This window comes from Pipra filicauda, unplaced genomic scaffold, assembly GCF_003945595.2.
Source record: "Pipra filicauda isolate LSUMZ 115617 unplaced genomic scaffold, ASM394559v2 scaffold2_size9829703_pilon, whole genome shotgun sequence".
NCBI lineage: Eukaryota > Metazoa > Chordata > Aves > Passeriformes > Pipridae > Pipra > Pipra filicauda.
The window spans coordinates 1,039,622-1,052,518 of NW_024104421.1; the positions used below are offsets into that span (position 1 = coordinate 1,039,622).

Here is a 12,897-nt window from a genome sequence, read left to right on the forward strand (position 1 = left end):
TCACCCCTGACTTAGTCTCCTGGCTCCTCCTAACTGACTGGTGTGGCAGGGTGTGCCGTGGCTTAGCTGATGGGTAGCACCCCATGCTCTTCTGCTGACACGTTGTGGAGAGACGTGTGTCAAACAAAAGGCAGCATTTTCCAGCAGCTCAGGCAGTCTTGGTGCTGATGGAGGACTTTGTGCGTCAGGAGAAATCTGTGTGTGCACGCAGATGTCATCATCCACCACCTTCTGCAGCTGAAGGAACTCTACCAACAGCAGGCTCCAGCAAGCAGGAGAGATCAGTGGGTAACACTTTAAAAATCAGTTAGCTAATATAAATAGAAGTTTTGATGTGTGACTGCTGTACTTTTACACACATTGGGTTTTATTAATTTATTAATTTTTTACTTCCATCCTGACTTCAAGAAATGACCTTAAGAACAGAAGTGTTAGTTGGGAGCTCAGAACTCAAGAAATTTATGCCTTGCTCTTCCTCAGGATTGTCACTTTGCAACAGATGCTTATGCTTCCTTTAATAATAACCACTACTTCTCATCTTTTGGTTATGCTTTCCTTTTAAGTTACAAACTGTGTTGTGAGGGCTTTCTGTAGCTTTGTGTGTATAGAGTTCTTGCAAGGGAGCCCTGATTTCAGCTGGGGCTTCTGTCCCAGATTCTCATCTGGTGGAAGTTGGCTAAGGGCCACCAAGGTCATTAAGTCTATGTGAAAGGTCTGTGGCATGTCATTGTTATTTGCATTGCTGGAGAGCAGGACCTTCAGACAGTATGATCTTAACCCACATCTTAAAGAACTGATGTCCATTCTCAAGGATATAAAGATTTTTTTTTTCCCCTCACTTCAGGAATTTTAATTTAAAACAAAAATGAATAATTTTTACCCAAAAATTGGACACTTTTTTTTTTTAATATCAGCTTAGAAACAAAATATTTATACTTCTGGTGGGGAAATTTATTTTCCGAAGTTAGTATTCGTTAGTAAATTTTTTCCCTTAAAAATCAACTTACTAATTCCTCAATTTAAAAAAATGTTTTGGGAAGGAAGCAAGAAAAGGAGAGAAATTCAAATCAAACCTTAGATTTTTTTTTTTTTTTTTTTTTCAAATAGTTCAGAGGAATACAGAACTGCTTAAAATGAAGGTTATGGCTCCAGGTCCATCCTAACTATTGCTAGGCACTTTTCTGAGGTCACTAGATTTTGAACATTGTCAAATGAGCCTGCTTTTGTAGCCAGCACAGAGACATGCTTTTCAGCAAAAGTGTTTCAGCCCCCCATTAGGTTTTTATGACCTGTAGGGCAGTCTGTCCATCTCAGCTGGAGGGATCCTGGGCAGACTGTGTTCTTAACCTGTGCAGTTGAGTTTAAGTTGGGTTAGTCCTCACCTGCCAACAGGTCATTGACTCTGGAATTAATTTTTTTTTTATTGATGCTAAAAGGTCCACAAGATGATCTGTTATCATTGAAATATAATGTAAACCTGTCTACAAGGCTATTCATCAGCAATGAGGTTAATGCCATTACCCCCATTCCACAGATGAGAAACCTGAAGCAAGGGAAATGACTTGGCAGAGGTCAGCCAAGAAAGACGTGTCTCCGCTCGCACCCCACCCTCCCCCCAGCCTCGTGGTATTTATTAGGAGAGAACAAAAGCAAGGTTTCTCTCTAAGTCCTGGAGTCACGTTTTCATGAGTTGGACTTTCAGCTCAATTAGTTCTTTCCCCCGTGGATTTGAAGCTTGGAGATGTGATTTCTAACCCTTCAGTCAAGTAAATAATCTTCTACAGGAGTTTGTATATAAAATGTCACCGTACCTTCTTGCTCATTGAGTGATTTTTGGCATTTTGAAGTATGCAGGACAACAGCACTTTCAGAATCCACAGCATCCTAAAATGTCTCTCATGGCTGCGTGGACTTTTTCGTGCACAAGACTAAGGCTGAATATTCTGGAGGCTGTGTCCCTGTGGACGTATCATAGAAGACGAGGTCAGGACTTCTGACCACAGAGAGGAAAGGTCAGTTGCCACCTTCGTGTCCCACACTGCATCCAGTTCACAGGACCAACACTGAGTTGCCTGCTTTGGTGTAAGCTCAGAGATGTCTGTGCTATGTTGAAATAATACCTCAGACTTACAGTGTATGTATAACTGTTGGTACAGCCAAAATGACTGTTACAGATGCTCCACGATCAGTGCTAGATGCGCAGATGAATACTCTTCTCATATGATTGGGGGAAACAAAACAAATCTTAATTTTCCTTCTTCAGAAAGGGTAGAATTTTGAAGGTACTTAACTCTCTGGCAAACATCACATCTCCATTGAAAGCAACAACAGAAGTCTTAACTGATTTCAGTATCATGCTCCAGGTGTTGCAGGGCACTTGCATATTCAATGTGAAGAACTTTGAGTTCTTTGAACTGGGGAAAAATATCTTTAATTTAGATTATATATAATCATTTTTTATTAGAGCTTAAACTTGGTTAAGTATAATCAGGTAGCTATTGTATAATTTAAATGGCCAGTGATTGTTATTTGATAATAACAACTTACATTTATATAGTACTGTATATCCCAAAGGGATCCCAGAGGAATTTAAAGACTCAGCAATAAAATATACAACAAAGTAAACATTAATTACAATTACAGCATTAGTAGAAAATATGAGGATGTTAAAAATCTGGCGGTCTGTGGCTTGCTTCTGCTCTCATTTGAATTCATTAGCCAAGCTCACCCAGAGTGCAAATGGATTATTAGTCATTGTGCCATATCTGATTTAAGAAATTTTCTGTATGAGTATTGTAGTGAGAGCAGAGAAGAGTAGAAAAAAGTGTAAATGCCCTTCTGGAGCTTCACTTATTCCAGTCACTTAGGTGGAGTGTTATTTTTGAAGTCTGTTGAGCTACTTGAATTAATCCCTCTCTTGTTTGGGTGGTTGTTGTAGTGTTATGCTCTGTGAGGCTGGTTCCTTGTTAGGTGGGAGGAGGCTAAACAGGTTATCTTTCAACTGCCACATGCCTACAATATCAGAGTGGGATGTCTTTGTACAACCAGTTCTTTTCTCGCATGTAAGTCTTGAAATAGTTTAAACTTCAACCCCGTTGCAGTAATTTTGGGCTTTTCTGTGTTAACACCTCACTGAGGTGAGCAGAGTGGTTTATGCCTTTTGAGCTGCTTTTCCAGGCTTGTGTAGGTTCAAGTTCAAATTTCTTCACCAAAAGGGTTGTCAAGCACTGGAACAGGCTGCCCAGGGAAGTGGTGGAGTCTCCATCCACTAAAGTATTTAAAATATGTGTAAACATGGCACTTTAAGGACACTGCTTAGTGGTGGACTTCAAAGTGTCAAACCAATGAGTCCAAACATTACCCTTAAGGGTCTTCTCCAAGCTAAATGATTCTGTGATTCCAAGTGTCTAGCTTTGTTCTTTCTCTCCTTAAATACATATTGTCAGTATTGAAGAAAAAGATGAAAGCTTGAGGGATGTTAAGTAAAGCCTTCTGCTGTGGCATCTCAGAGAAGACTACCCTGGAACCACAGGTGGGAACTGGGAAACCTACTGCAGCTGGCACTTCATGGAGAAAGCTGCATGAGGACAGGCCCTGCCTTTCAGAGAGTGCTGTAAAGGGCTTGAAAAGCATAAAAATGAGGATTGTGGGATTGTTTGGAAGGGGAATCACTGAAGCGATAGGACTGCTTTCAGAGTAAATTCTTGCTAACCTCAAAAATAGAGCCAGGAAGACAGATGCTATTTTTGTGGATGGGTAATATAGGTGACTTGCTTTGTGGTGTTTCTTTTCTAATGTGTAATAAATTCCAACCTAAGTCTGATAGATTTCCAGGACCCCCTGAAATCCTCTTGAATTATAAAGTGTTTTCAACTATTGACACATGAAGATAAAGATACGTTGCTATTAAACATAAATTTGGGGATATCCAAAAAGATGTGTAAATCACTTTTTTTTACTGGTTTGCAAGAGTCCTTGTCCATTGAGATGGTTTCCAGTTTATGAAAATACTACTTTTCCCTGCCTTTTGGCCACAACATATGAAAACACTGTACTTCAGATAATTTAGTCTTAAACCCATAGTTCTTTCTCAGTCTTGGAGCTTTTCTTTAGTTTCTGTTTTAACACTCATCATCATTGTGTGAAACTTGTTTGCAGATACTGTCTTGTTTTTCAGATTTGTAATGAAGCATGAGGGATTTTTACATTTTGTGGCACAAGTTTTGCATGAGTCCTTACTGTAAAGCTTTCATAATGTCTTTAAATTGTTTATTTTTGGGAGATGGAAGAAAGGGAAATGGTGATCTAAAGACAAGCTTTCTGCTCCATTTCCTCCATGCAACAGATGATAACTCTCAAGTACTAATGCAGCTACACCCAAGACATTGAGCTCTAATTTTTGATCCTACATGCACCAGTGGCCTATTTACTAATCTGTAATCTCCAATAAGTTTGTTGTAATACAATTGAGAGCCTGATCTCTGAGTAAAGTTGAGCAAACATGCTCAAATAAATATCCAGGTGGACTTCCTGAAATTCCTTTAAAGAGTGTTTTGGATCATACCTTTCTGATCCCACTACAGCCAAGCACTGGGAATCAAAAACACGTGCAGCTCCTAGGGAAGTGCTATGAAAATGTTGTTTCTTTCTGAAACTGAATTTAAGAATAGGTTCAGTAATAATGATAATATGGTGGGACTTGTGATCATTAGACCTTGGAATAGGATTCAAGTCTTTTCACTCATCAACAATGCACAAACTGGTAGAAGAACGCCAAGATGGACAGTGTCATGCTGTGCTTGACACAACCCTGATATAAATGCACATAAACACAAATTCACCTTACATATGGGAAGGTGTAGCTTTCTGCTTACTGCTCCACTGCTTTGTAGGAAAACTCCTTCTTGTGCTGGTTAAACTTGTCTGGTATTTTGAAAAGTCTGGGTAGATCCTATTGGACAACAATCCAGCCAAGGACATCATCTTTCTTCTCTGAAAGGAAATTAATATCTTCTCTTAAAGAGACTTCAATTTTTTTATATCTTTTAATTCATTCCTTAAAATAAAAGAACTTTAAACCTGCCTTTTTTTTTTTAATGGTCTCATTATTAGTTGAAATTTAAGGACTGAACTCGTAATTACTAATCAAGGTCTACCTGTGGGAGCAGGAACTAGATAGAACCTTGTTTCACTTATTTAAACATAAATCTCTACAATTTGAGATTAAATAGATTTCCCCAGGTTACTAATAATAGCCTTTTCTGTGCCTTTAGGCCATGTACTCAAAAGTGGAAAAAATGTGTGTGTATGTGGGTGACAGAGATGTCACAAAAATGTCACTGGCTTTGATTTTTGGTATCGTTAGAAATGGGTGGACTTTATGGACTAAACATGGAAATAAAAGGCAGGGTTGCTGGAATAATTCGTTGTGTGTAATATGCAATATGTGTATCAAAACCAGATATGTTCAAGTCGTTTGAAATCCCAGTGGTAAGGACTTAGAAAAATTTCATAATTGCAATGATTTTTAGAGGGAAATAAGAAAATACAAGAAAGGTTAACTCAAGTCGGAGCTTTAATTTTTTTTTTTTTTAAGGTTTGTGGGTTTAGAACAGAGGCAGAGAGTGTACATGACATAAGGAATGGCAATGCATTAGTGAAAGTAGGTGTCTGAAAGAAACTAGTCTGTGTTTGTGGGAGCATGAAACTGTTGAAAAGAAACTGCGACTTTCACACTGTCACATACAAACCTCACGATGAGCCTGGCAATGAAGCGCAGAGAAAGACTCTGTTGTTTCTCCAAGAAAAATAGTGCATGCAAAAAAAAAAAATAGTATAAATGGCTCTGGATTTAGTTTTTGTAGCGTTTGGTATCAATCTGTAAGACCAAAAGGAGTGAGAATCTAAATAAGAACATGCAAGTCCTGGGATTTTATTATTGAAACCTTTTTGAAAATGCTTTTACAAAACACCTTTAAAATGTTGAAGGAATCTGTTAGAACTAATCTCAAGAGTGGGAAGTAAATGGGAATTATTATTACTGCAAATTCTATAAAGCATTTCCTTTGTATGTTTATAGCATGCAGAAATTATAAATAATAGCTGATTAGTAGTCTAGTGTCAGAGCTCTGTTTTCTCCCCATATTGGATAAATCTCCCACTGATGGATCAAACATTTAATCAATCTACTAACGTGGCCTTCAGCACTATAGTATCTGAGTGCCTCCCAGTGTTGGAACGCTCAATAATGCTTGGTTTTTCTCCAGTTACTCTGTGCTCCTTAATTTGATTTTGTTCTTAGTTACACTGATGTAAATCTAAAACTACTTCATTGATTTTGATGGAGGAAGCCAGCATTTATGAGCCTTAAGAGCAGAATCTGTCCTTCCTCTTGCAGTTCCCCAGCTATTCTTAAGTTGTGCTACTAATAATATTTATTAGTAGCTCTAATACTAATCTGCTCAAGTATACTAATAATACTAATTTATTCTCCCTGTTCCTGCTGCATCTTTTTTTTCTTCTGCCACTTTGGGTATGTTCCAAAGTCCACTGAAATGGTTGTCAGCCTCACCATTGATTTCAGCTGACTGTGGTTCAGTTTCCCACTTGCCCCTCTGTCCTTTTTTCCCCTCTGCAGATCCTGAAAGTTCCTGTGTGAGTTTGTGCTTGTCTGAGTAGAGGCTTCTGGTTAATTAAAGTTACATGTATTCCTACAACTTTGTGAATAAGCACCGTGCTTATCTCCATATTTTTCTTATACAAATTGCTGCTCTCAGTTTAGCTTTTCTTGAATGAGAACCCCCTCCTCCTGCCACAGGTCTTGGTCTCAGGTTCAGCATCTCGTACTTTAGGGAGGCCTTTGCTTATGAGCTTGACCTGAGTTCTGTAAAAAAAAGTCAGTGGAGAAACCACACTTATTTCCCTGAGATTTTTGCTCGGGAGAGTTGTGTTGAATATGACAAGGCTTCTGAATGAAATAGTTGGGGCTCTTCCTTTGACATTTTTTTTTCTGTTTCTTTTCTTTCCCCTCGCTGCCTTCAGTGTTGGAAGCAGAAGAAAATAAAAAGAAGAGGAGTTGAGAATTTAAGCTGGGAGACTTGGCAGGTAAGAGGTGTGTTTTCTTACTTGCCAGCAAGGCATTTCTGGAAGTGCTGATGTGAATTGGCAGCGGGTTGGCTCAGCTCTGGGGGAGACGAGGCTGGCCCAGGACCTGCGCAGTCAAGTTGAGTTCCTTGTACCTTCACAGCCTTTCTGGGTGACTGTAAGCAAATGCTTTGCTTTTCTGGTTCCTCACCTGTGACAGGGGCAGAACTGCTCCTCTGCTGCAGGAGGGTGGCTTGAGGAGAAATGGAATAAAGGCTGGGAAATAATGAGCTGATATAAGAGGTGGTACCTCATGTGAGCTGCGTGGACAAAGTTGCTTGGTTCAAGGGTGACAGCTGTGCTGTGTGGACCAGCTGGGCTGGTGTTTGCCTTATTTCAAGAAATATTTTACTAAGGTACTTGTGTGATATCTGTAACTTCACTGTGTTTTCTTCTTTGAATACTGATTTGATTACTTTACTCTCATTTCCTTTTCTACATGGTTTTAAACGGGGTGAAGGAGGAATACAGTGTAAGCAAGATGCAACACTTGCTTTCATATAAAAACTCTGCTGAAAGCACAGTGACAACACTGGAAAGCCAAGCACTCATCATTGGAGAGCTGCAGTTTGCAGAGACAGTTCCTAAGGGTTTACTTGAGGCACATTTGAGGACAAAAGGCTATTCTTGGGAACAAAAGGCCCAGCCAGGCTACCAGATTTCAAACCTTCCTCCAAAGCTTGAAGCACCAGTGTTGTTCAGGGGAGAAGCTCGAAGGATTTTAAGTGTAATATTCCATAACCTTGTTCTTAGAAGAAGCTGTACCATTTCCAAAACACTCAGCCTGAGGCAGTCATGCATCATAGATAAATCAGCCAAAATGGCAAAATATTGGCGGGGTATGAACAACTGCAGGTAGTTGTTTAATCGCTTGTGTCAAGTAATCTTAATAACAGGTGTAGCTACTGATCCAGTCAATTATATAAATTGTCCTGCAGTCTTTCCTGGATTCTTACTGAGGCAGAGCTATTGATACATAAGATGTGCCTGAGTGAGACTGCAGTACTTGGCCCTATGACTGTTTTAAAAGACAGAGCTTACCCAAACAGGGAGGGATTGATGTATTTCTGCTTCTCCCCGTTTTCTCTGTGGCACACTGTAGCAAGAATCCTTGGTTTTCCTCCCCCCCCCCCCGTAAATTTGTGAGAATACATTTAGATTTTAATATTCAGAGATCCAGAAGATGTAAATAGTGCTAAAATAAGTATTGCCCTATTTGAAATTCCCTGCTGGGTCCACCTGTCGTGCTTTGTCTGACGTTGGAATAATAAGCTCTGTGGGGCAGCGAATGCCTCCCTCGCTCATCTGCACAGCCCTTCCCAGAGCAGCATTGTGCTGCTTTTTGGAGGGGGCTTCTAGCAACACATCACACAAAAAATAAATACCAAACCCCTGTGATTGAGAGTTTGCAGGCACATGGAGCAAGTGTGGCTCAAACTCGGAGATCAAAAGAAGTTTGATAAGAGAATAAATCATTTTCTAATCTGAAATGAGAAGACTCATCAGCATTATAAAAATATCTTTGGTTGCAAAACTTTTGGTCTGAGAATGAAGTATTTGTGTTTTCAGTGTGTGTCACTAATAGACCTCTAACAACCTGTACATGAACAGGATTAGGGAAATGTTTGATCTGGAAGAATTTATCTTCTGGGTTTGTATATATGGTTTGTTGGTTTTGGTTTGTTGTTGTTTTGTGGTTTTTTTTTCCACTTGCCCAGTGCTTTCTTGGTTTCTTGAAATTTTAAAATTTCATTGGCATCTGTTTTTTTGCTGTGAAGTTACATCATCTCCAAGCAAACCAGTGTAATGCATCAGGGTGTCTCCCTATGTGTGCTGGGTCATATGTTTAGTATTAAAGCTCAGTTTCTGTGCTTTTTCATAACAGTTTAGTTGTCTGCTAGGAATGGGTAGTTAAAGCATGTCAGGCTGGAGATAATTCTTCAGGCTCAGCCTCTGTTTCCACTGCCTTTGATCAGGATACATTAAACTTTCAAATATTATTTATAAATTATTTTTTCACATGCTGCTTTTGATTTTCATAGATGTGCTCTTCCGCACAATACTGAATGATTTCTTATTATAGTTCCTTAGCATATAAACATTGTTGCTGTAAACTCTGATCAAATGTGAACTGTAAGTGCAAGTAAGAGTAGAAAGACATGGCTCCCACTACAAAGAGTTTGCAGTTAAAGTGGTAAAAAGTGACATGGAAAAGGTGGAGAAGGCAACTGTCAAATGCAGCATGTTCATGTATATACAAATGTACTTATAGAGAGATATACTCTCATTTATCCCTGCAGCTTAATTTAACATTATAGTAAAAAAAAGTTACAGTAGAAAGATCAATGTATAAAAAAATTTGAACCATGTGGCAGAACTTGTCTTCCTGAGAAAAATGAAAAGCAGCCAGAGATTGAAAGAGGAGGAATGTTGGTATTTTTTTTTATGGATAAGTTGTCTTAAAGTCATTAAAAATAAATTATTCAACCTTTTTCCAAATAAAGTATGATTTTTTTTTTTTATTACTTCTCCCTCTATATGATTTTGATGAGAAAGAGTTGAGTATCAGTAGAGTTGCAGAAACCTCTTCCACACAGATGTGGTAAGGCTTGTTAAATCTATGTAGTCTGCAACTTGTACACCCATTGTAGGCTGCAGAGTGTAGCTCTATGAAATAAGGAGAAGGAGTTTGTCTGGCATTGTATGCTTGCCTCAGATGTTACTTCTAGTTGGTAAATAATATGAAAGTTCTTGGGCAAATTCTCATTATAATGCCATTTTCTGTTGCAGCTATGATTTTGGTCAACCTGACAATTTGAGTCTGCCTGTGTGACAACGATGGGAAGTGGGTTGGGAGAAATTGCTGTTACTGTATTAGTTCCCCTCCAGAAAGGTCTCAAAATGAAACCAATTGCTAAATTGGTAATCTGCAAGCTCACAATATTTGCATGCATTTCTGAGTCATCCTGAACTTTGAGATCTGAATCTTTTTATTTGCTTGGATGGCTTTAGTTTTCATTTGTTTTGTGCTGTTTTTGTAGAAATCCATGATTAAGGCTTGTTTGCAAGAGTGGCTTGTGAGTGAGTACCTCTGTTGGATTGATCGTTAGACCCACCAGATATAAAGAGTATCATATTTATGTCAAAGGAGTAAGTCCAAATCATAATATGATGTTTGATTGGAGTGTTCATATGTGAGGGTGCTTACTGTTATACCACTGAGAATTTCAACTGCAGGAACTGTCACCTAAGAGGGATTTGGAATGATTATAGCCTGGGAGAGACTTGGCATGAGGTTTTCACTTGTCCCTTTATTTTGCACCCAGCAGTTGCTCAGGTGACTGAGAATCAGTGGATGACTACTCCCAGACAACACAAGTTAAAATCATGCACATTCTCCACTGATATATCCATGAAAATGGGACCAAACATGAAACAATAACTAAAGAAGCTGAGTGCACCAGAAAACATGTGTGGAATGTCCTTTCTTGTTCCTGTTCTGACAAGCAGAAACTATTGGTTTATGTCTCTTAAAAAAAAAAATCAGTGCAACCAAGACTAGATTCTTTAAAGTAATCTGCGTGGGTTTGGGTATCACATTAGGTAGGGTGGGTGGTGATCTCTTACCTAAATATCATGAGCAATGAAAATCATGTGGCTCCAACAAATACCAGACTGACCAAATGTGACCTCTTCCTAAAAGCAGTGTTGCTAGGGCAGCTGAGACCACATTGGGAGTGAGAAGGTGGCACGAGAGTCTTGGAGAAGTGTTGTAAACCTAGAAATGCCTTGGCTCAATCTGCTTGGGATTTGAAGTTATAATCCAGTGGTGTATATGCTTGTTTCTGACTTCCTCTCTGAGCAAATTTTATATGTGGATGTTTTTTACCTCCTTAGTTTAGGTCAGAATAGTCCTGGTCACCTTTTCTCTGGTAATGGTTTTACTCTTTAGAAACACTTTTTCCAGACAAAAAAAATTCCGCAATTAAAAAGCCAATTTGCCCCTGAAGATGTGAAGAAATAATTCCTCTGCCTTCCTCCTGTCAACAAGTTTGGGGTTTTATATACATGTGTCCTGCACATGGGTACACTTTGTGTTAGGTGCATGATTTTATTTCTGAAAACTGAATAGTGGGAGTAGGGTAATCTAGTAGTTAGGTCAGTGGGATCTGACTAGCCCTGGTGTAGCTGGGCCAGCTGGAGGGCAGGGTTTCTGAAAAGCTTTGAGGCTATGTGTGGGTGTTCACTTCTGGTTCACTTTTTCTGAAAGGGGAAATGCTCTTTATTTAGGAAAAAAAAGTTGTTGAGCTTTATCTGTCTGTCCTGCTTTCCATGCATGTTTAATAATATTGCTTTCCACTGGGAGATGTTGGTCCAGCTACCTTGGAAGCAGTGTGCATCTGGGCTGTTTTTCTAAGGTGATTAGTAAGTCTCCTTCTGCAGGTGCTGTGGGTGCCTCAAGACCTGTGAAAATCAGGTCTTACTGTAGTTCAAAAAATGTTCAACTAGTGAACATTTTGCATGGTTTTCTTTAAGCATCATTTAAAAGTTAGTTAATGTTCTGGCAAATGTCAGCTCCGTGAAGCTGTTAAGCTTCTCTAAAATACAGGGTCATTGCAATGGACAAATCCTGCTGTCTCTTCTTGGCCAATATCACGATCATTTACAACACTCTGGGAAGTTTTTGTCTCTTTTTTTACTTCTAGTCAGATACCTGTTCACCAAAGGACAGAGACCACCTCATTTAGCAAATTCAGTTGTGAAGTGTAAGTAGATTTGTGGTGTTTGCTTACGTGAAAAAAATCATAGCTTTTCATTTCTAGAGTTTTAATCCCTTTAAGACAAAGATGTTAAACAGATGACTTTAACCATGTGAATAAGTAAGCATATATAAACATAGAGTGAATTAATCAAGCAAATAAACTTGCTTTTAATGTAAGGATGTGAGAAGGTAGATGTGCATGTTTTTCACGTGAAAGGCTTGGCGGTGACGGAGAGGAGAGACCAAACTGAGCTGGACCCCCTGTTCCCACAGGGCAAGTATGACCTGAGCTCAGGGCTTGTAGCTGCAGCCGTGGATGAAAGGTGTGTGTTTGCTCCATGGCTTCTCCAAGAAGAGCTTACACTTTGTGGATCAAAGTGAATTTTGACTGTGGCTTCCTCTGAGAGGAAACAAGGTCTACCAGAGAGTTATCTGGATGACTTCTGCTGGTTACCTGCCACATAAACTCAGCACAGAGTATCTCAGAGATACAGTTTTCTGATATGGCACAGGGAACGTCCAACCTTGAGCAGGAAATAGAATGGAGAAATATTGAGCAAGAGCTTACTAAATAATTTCATGTTGGGAGGCTTGAAATCAAGTGAAACATCAGTAAAAGGAATTTGAGATTTGGTGGTTGTTGCTGTTGTAAGCACAATTACAAGCCTTCCAGTTTTGACCCGTCGCCCTGAAATGCTGTTGCCAGTTATTATGAGGAAGGCCAAGTGTTGCTACATACCCAAATGCACAGCAGAGTTCTGACTCTTCAGAATCTGGACCAACTCCCAATATTAGGAACAGGAGTCAAGCGGCCATCCCTTCTCCTGTGCTAACACACACCCTACCATTAACAGTCTGAAGGCAATTTTATTAAAATACATAACCCTGCTGAGCTGGTCTCAGAAGATAAATAAGTGTTGAGGAAAAGAAGCTTTTGTTTAAAAGTAATTATTTAAACTATGCATTACAGGTAATTTTCCTTTACCAGTAAA

At 39.2% G+C, this 12,897-nt stretch overlaps 1 protein-coding gene across 1 annotated transcript in view; it reads left to right on the top strand.

Moving 5' to 3' along the window:
- SOX5 (SRY-box transcription factor 5) overlaps positions 1-12,897 on the top strand; it is a 479,309-nt gene that overhangs the window by 26,015 nt on the left and 440,397 nt on the right. Inside the window, exon 2 of the mRNA XM_027726598.2 lies at positions 7,042-7,104. The gene's annotated coding sequence lies outside the window, so the exon portion shown is untranslated. The remainder of the gene's footprint in view (positions 1-7,041; positions 7,105-12,897) is intronic.